This window comes from Gorilla gorilla, chromosome 6 (assembly GCF_029281585.2).
Source record: "Gorilla gorilla gorilla isolate KB3781 chromosome 6, NHGRI_mGorGor1-v2.1_pri, whole genome shotgun sequence".
Taxonomy (NCBI): domain Eukaryota; kingdom Metazoa; phylum Chordata; class Mammalia; order Primates; family Hominidae; genus Gorilla; species Gorilla gorilla.
This window is the reverse complement of record NC_073230.2, coordinates 19,896,478-19,904,178: the sequence shown is the minus strand read 5'-3', so window position 1 is coordinate 19,904,178 and position 7,701 is coordinate 19,896,478.

The following is a 7,701-nucleotide window of genomic DNA, read 5'->3' as shown; positions in this document are numbered from 1 at the left end:
ATAGGAAGATTTTTTTCAGAAATAGGAATTTTCAGTAGGCCTTGATAAATTAGTAAACCCAGATGGAATATGGATGTCTTATTGTTATTTGATAATTTAAGTGGAAAAATACGGTCTCAGATAATTTGGTGATGTGACACTTCATTTTATAAACTAGTTGTTACTTACAGGGTATATCTATATAGGCATACTTGTAGTATTGTAGCAAAATGGATTCCAGAGGAAACTGCTGAATTTATATTAAAATAACTTTTCATTATCAAAACAAGATCATCTTTAAAAATCCCATATTGCTTTGTACACTTGTTATAGAATATCCAAAGAATTAGGAAAAATAGAAATTCAAATTATTTAAACTAAACTTGTATTTTGCTTTAAATGTTGGCTGAAAACTCTTCATATCAGTTTTTTTCTAGATAAAATTGACACTGAGTTTATACTCAAATGAGAAGGCTGAAAGGAGTGAGGAAGTGTCATAGGTGAGTCTGAAAACTGAGCAATTAAGGTAGAAAAACATTTCAAAGAGCTCCTAGTTTAATAGATTGTATTCTCTTCTCCTTGCTTAATATTTTTGAAAAGTGAAAGCTTATGCAGTTGGTATGCATGAAAAGACCAAAATATAAGTTAAAACAGGTCATTTTAACATTTTAACTTCTGTGATTAATTATGTCTAGACAGAGACCACTTTCCTCATAATTTTAGGAGCTTACTGCCACCTATGGATATGACTGGAGTATTACAATTTTCATTAGTTAATACAGTTCATCAATATTTATTATCAATATTGAATATTGAGTTAGGTACTGGGTAATCACATATGAATGGCTTATAGTATATTGGATGAGATAAACAGATAAAATTTCAGCATGATGAAATAAAAACAAATGTATTGAGACAAGAGTAAAGTTTAGTTTTCATGATGCGGATGTACAAAGCAGGAAGTATTAGGAGTGGAGGCTAAAGCTTAGACACAATCCAGACAATGGCCAGATGTGTAGATTACAGGTGGTATGCTATGAGTTGAACCTTGGTCATTTTGGGTTCATTTGTTGATGGTATGAATATGAAGCTCAGGAAAAAGATCAGGACTGGAGGAGATACTTATGTATGAGCTGGTGGGTAAGAATAATAGGTACATTTGAGACTGAATGGAACATACGATAATGTAAAGACAAAGTTTAGGTAAAGGAAAATTAGGAGAAACTAAGGAAACAGTTGCCCTTTTAATTATTATAACTGTGTCACAGAACTCTTTAAAAAAGTGTATTAAAACATATGGTTTCTTGTTTTACAGCAACCTAGCAAATGCTGATTCTAGAAAAAGCCAACTTAAAAAAAGCACAAAAGCTTTGCATTATTTTTACTTGCCCTTGCCTCCCACCTACCCCAACTCAATGACAGTTTTGAAGCCAGCAGCCTGCATTCTCAATAAAAGACCCTGGTTCCTGGTTCTGGAAAGGGCAGAGTAGTAGAACTTATTCTTAAACATAAATATTATTACTTTCTTTGGTAGTTTTGTCCTGTCGTGTAGCTTCCTGGAGGACAGACTCAAGGTATTCACCTTTGTTTTGTGCAACTCAGAAGTCTCTTAGGGCAGAAAAATGGCTGAGCAGAGTACATTCCTCAATAACATTATAAATCAAATGAAAAAACTTCATGCCATCTGGGGTGAGAGAGTTCAGTTGACACAAATAATAGAGACTCTAAAAGCCTGGGGGAAAAATGTAGAAAGAGTTATTTGGGGAAAATTAGGGCATTGAAAAGTGCCAGTATACTGTGGAGTCTGTAAAGCCACATACATTCCCAGGGAAAAAGGATGCTCAGAAGAGACCTGAGAAGACCTTCACCTCTGGCTGAAATTTAGTCTCAGAGCAAGCAAGAAGTGAAATACAAGGAAGCATTGTGAAGGCCTGGCCAACCATTGAAGCATTGCCCCAACACAGAGCCAATCTATAAAGCCTGGAAGAATTTTTTTCCTTATTATTTTTTCTTTCTTTTATCTTGTTTTGTCCTTCTTCTTCTTTTTTTTTTTCCCAGGACTTCAGGAAAATCTCTTAAAAACACTAGCTAACCACAGGCAAAAAGAACAGAGATTCCTGAAACCATACATAACAAAGAATATAAACCATACAAAAACAGTACAGATAAGTCACTGGATAAATAATCACAACTCTCAGAAAACTACAGATCCAACATGAGGAATAGAAAGAACCTGATTTCTATAGTTAACACATTGTAATATTCAAAATGTCTAGTTTTCAACAAAAATTTATAAAGAATACAAAGAAATAAGAAAATATGGCCCATTAATTGGAGAAATTAGAAAGAAGCTGATTTCTATCCCTGATGAAGCACAGACATTGGACTTACTTGACAAAAACTTTAAATAAAACTGTCTTAAATATGCTAAAATTGTTAAAGAAAACCATATAAAAAGAAACTGGGGTTCTGTTCCAAGATGGCCGAATAGGAACTGCTCCGGTCTGCAGCTCCCAGCATGTTCAACACAGAAGACGGGTGATTTCTGCATGTCCAACTGCGTTACCTGGTTCATCTCACTGGGACTGGTTGGATAGTGGGTGCAGCCCACGGAGGGCGAGCCAAAGCATGGCAGGGCGTCGCCTCACCTGGGAAGCACAAAGGGTAGGGGGATGTCCCTTTCCTAGCCAAGGAAAGCCATGACAGAGTGTACCTGGAAAAACGGCACACTCCTGCCCAAATACTGCACTTTTACGGTGGTCTTAGCAAGCAGCAGACCAGGAAATTCTCTCCTCTGCCTGGCTTGGTGAGTCCCACACTCACAGAGCCTTGCTCATTGTTAGCACACCAGTCTGAGATCAACCTGCGAGGTTGCAGCCTGGCTGGGGGAGAGGCATCTGCCATTGCTGAGGCCTGAGTAGGTAAACATAGCGGCCGGGAAGCTCAAACTGGGTAGATCCCACCGCAATTCAGCAAGGCCTACTGCCTCTATAGACTCCACATCTGTGGGCAGGGCACAGCTGAACCAAAGGCAGCAGAAACTTCTGCAGATTTAAACGTCCCTGTCTGACAGCTCTGAAGAGAGTGGTGATTCTCCCAGCATGGCATTTGAGCTCTGAGAACAGACGGACTACCTGCTCAAATGGGTCCCTAACCCCCATGTAGCCTAACTGGGAGACACCTCCCAGTAGGAGCCAACAGACACCTCATACAGGTGGGTGCCCCTCTGGGACAAAGCTTCCAGAGGAAGGATCAGGCAGCAATATCTGCTGTTCTGCAATATTTGTTGTTCTGCAGCCTCTGCTGGTGGTACCCAGGCAAACAGGGTCTGGAGTGGACCTCCAGTAAACTCCAACAGACCTGCAGCTAAGGGAATGTGTTAGAAGGAAAACTAACAAACAGGAATATCATCAACATCAACAAAAAGGACATCTACACCAAAACTCTACCTCTAGGTCACCAACATCAAAGATGAAAGGTAGATAAAACCACAAAGATGGGGAGAAACCAGAGGAGAAAAGCTGAAAAGTCCAAAAACCAGAGCGCCTATTCTTCTCCAAAGGATTGCAGCTCCTCGCCAGCAACACAACAAAGCTGGGTGGAGAATAACTTTGACCAGTTGACAGAAGTAGGCTTCAGAATGTTAGTAATAACAAACTTCTCCGAGCTAAAGGAGCATGTTCTAACCCATCACAATAAAGCTAAAAACCTTGAAAAAAGATTAGATGAATGGCTAACTAGAATAAACAGTGTAGAGAAGACCTTAAATGACCTGCTGGAGCTGAAAACCATGGCATGAGAACTTCATGACATGTGCACAAGCTTCAATAGCTGATTTGATCAAGTGGAAGAAAGGGTATCACTGATTGAAGATCGAATTAATGAAATAAAGCAAGAAGACAAGATTAGAGAAAAAAGAGTGAAAAGAAATGAACAAAGCCTCCAAGAAATATGGGACTATGTGAAAAGACCAAGTCTACGTTTGATTGGTGTACCTGAAAGTGACCAGGAGAATGGAACCAAGTTGGAAAACACTCTTCAGAATATCATCCAGGAGAACTTCCCCAACCTAGTAAGACAGGACAACTTTCAAATTCAGGAAATACAGAGAACACCAGAAAGATACTCCTTGAGAAGAGCAACCCCAAGACACATAATTTTCAGATTCACTAAGGTTGAAATGAAGGAAAAAATGTTAAGGGCCGCCAGAGAGAAAGATCAGGTTACTCACAAAGGGAAGCCCATCAGACCAACAGCGGATCCCTCTGCAAAAACTCTACAAGCCAGAAGAGAGTGGGGGCCAATATTCAGCATTCTTAAAGAAAACAATTTTCAACCCAGAATTTCATATCCAGCCAAACTAAGCTTCACAAGTGAAGGAGAAATACAATCCTTTAGACAAGCAAATGCTAAGAGATTTTGTCACCACCAGGCCTGCCTCACATGAACTCCTGAAGGAAGCACTAAACATAGAAAGGAACAACTGGTACCAGCCACTGCAAAAGCATGCCAAATTGTAAAGACCATCGATACTAGGAAGAAACTGCATCAACTAACAGGCAAAATACCCAGCGAACATCAAAATGACAGGATCAAATTCACACATAGCTATATTACCCTTAAATGTAAATGGGCTCAATGCTCCAATTAAAAGACACAGACTGGCAAATTGGATAAAGAGTCAGGACCCATCAGTATGCTGTATTCAGGAGACCCATCTCATATGCAGAGACACATATAGGCTCAAAATAAAGGGATGGAGGAAGACCTACCAAGTGAATGGACAGCAAAAAAAAAAAAAAAAAAGCAGGGGTTGCAATCCTAGTCTCTGATAAAACAGACTTTAAACCAACAAAGATCAAAAGAAACAAAGCAGGCCATTACATAATGGCAAAGGGATCAATTCAACAAGAAGAGCTAACTATCCTAAATATATGTGCACCCAATACTGGAGCACCCAGATTCATAAAGCAAGTCCTTAAAGACCTACAAAGAGACTGAAGCCCCCACGCAATAGTAATGGGAGACTTTTAACACCCCACTGTCAATATTAGACAGATCAACAAGACAGAAGATTAACAAGGATAACCAGGACTTGAACTCAGCTCTGCACCAAGCTGACCTAATAGACATCTATAGAACTCTCCACCCCAAATCAACAAAATATACATTCTTCTCAGCACCACATCACTCTTATTCTAAAATTGACCACATAATTGGAAGCAAAGCACCCCTCAGCAAATGTAAAAGAAAAGAAATTATAACAAACTGTCTCTCAGACCACAGTGCAATCAAATTAGAACTCAGGATTGAGAAACTCACTAAAAACTGCACAACTACATGGAAACTGAACAATCTGCTCCTGAATGACTACTTGGTAAATAACGAAATGAAGGCTGAAATAAAGATGTTCTTTGAAACCAATGAGAATAAAGACACAATATACCAGAATCTCTGGGACACTTTTACAGCAGTGTGTCGAGGGAAATTTGTAGCACTAAATGCCCACAAGAGAAAGCAGGAAAAATCTAAAATTGACACCCTAACATCACAATTAAAAGAACTAGAGAAGCAAGAGCAAACAAATTCAAAAGCTAGCAGAAGGCAAGAAATAACTAAGATCAGAGCAGAACTGAAGGAGATAGAGACCCAAAAAAACCCTTCAAAAATCAATGAATCCAGGAGCTGGTTTTTAGAAAAGATCGACAAAATACATAGACCACTAGCAAGACTCATAAAGAAGCAGAAGAGATAAGAATCAAATAGACATAATACAAAATGATAAAGGGGATATCACCACTGATCCCACAGAAATACAAACTACCATCAGAGAATACTATAAACACCTCTACACAAATAAACCAGAAGATATAAAAGAAATGGATACATTCCTGGACACATACACCCTCCCAAGAGTAAACTAGGAAGAAGTGGAATCTCTGAATAGACCAATAACAGGCTCTGAATAATTAATAGCCTACCAACCAAAAAAAGTCCAGGACCAGACGGATTCACAGCCGAATTCTATCAGAGGTACAAAGAGGAGCTGGTACCATTCCTTCTGAAACTATTCCAATCAATAGAAAAAGAGGGAATCCTTCCTAACTCATTTTATGAGGACAGCATCATCCTGATACCAAGCCTGGCAGAGACACAACAAAAAAAAAAAGAGAATTTTAGACCAATATCCCTGATGAACATCAATGCAAAAATCCTCAGTAAAATACTGGCAAACTGAATCCAGCAGCACATCAAAAAGTTTATCCACCACGATCAAGTGGGCTTCATCCCTGGGATGCAAGCCTGGTTCAACATATGCAAATCAATAAATGTAATCCATCACATAAACAGAACCTATGACAAAACCCACATGATTATCTCAACAGATGCAGAAAAGGCCTTCGACAAAATTCAACAGCCATTCATGCTAAAAACTCCCAATAAACTAGGTAGTGAAGGAATGTATCTCGAAATAATAAGAGCTATTTATGATAAACTCACAGCTAATATCATACTGAATGGGGCAAAAACTGCAAGCATTCCCTTTGAAAACCAGCACAAGACAGGGATGCCCTCTCTCACCACTCCTATTCAACATAGTGTTGGAAGTTCTGGCCAGGGCAATCAGGCAAGAGAAAGAAATAAAGGGTATTCAAATAGGAAAAAAGGAAGTCAAGTTGTCCCTGTTTGCAGATGACATGATTGTATATTCAGAAAACCCCATTGTCTCAGCTCAAAATCTCCTTAAGCTGATAAGCAACTTCAGCAAAGTCTCAGGATACAAAATCAATGTGCAAAAATCACAGGCATTCCTATACACCAAGAACAGAAACAGAGAGCCAAATCATGAGTGAACTCCCATTCACAATTGCTACAAAGAGAATAAAATACCGAGGAATACAACTTACAAGGGATGTGAAGGACCTCTTCAAGGAGAACTACAAACCACTGCTCAAGGAAATAAGAGAGGACACAAAAAATGGAAGAACACTCCACGCTCATGGATAGGAAGAATCAATATTGTGAAAATGGCCATACTGCCCAAGGTAATTTATAGATTCAATGCCATCCCCATCAAGCTACCAATGACTTTCTTCACAGAATTGGAAAAAACTAAAGTTCATATGGAACCAAAAAGGAGCCCTCATTGCCAAGACAATCCTAAACAAAAAGAACAAAGCTGGAGACATCACAGTACCTGACTTCAAACTATACTACAAGGCGGCTGTGCTCGGTGTCTCATGCCTGTAATCCCAGCACTTTGGGAGGCTGAGGCAGGTAGATCATGAGGTCAGGAGATCGAGACCATCCTGGCTAACATGGTGAAATCCTGTCTCTACTAAAGATACAAAAAATTAGCCAGGCATGGTGGTGTGTGCCTTTGGTCCCAGCTACTTGGGAGGCTGAGGCAGAAGGGCGTCAACCTGGGAGGCAGAGCTTGTAGTGAGCCGAGATCATGCCACTGCACTCCAGCCTGGGTGACAGAGCAAGACTCTGTCTCAAAAAACAAAAACAAAAACAAAAACAAAAATGAAAAGAAACTACACTATAAGGCTACAGTAACCAAAACAGCATGGTACTAGTACCAAAACAGATATATAGACCAAAGGAACAGAACAGAGTCCTCAGAAATAACACCACACATCTACAACCATCTGATCTTTGACAAACCTGACAAAAACAAGAAATGGGGAAAGGATTCCCTGTTTAATAAATGGTACT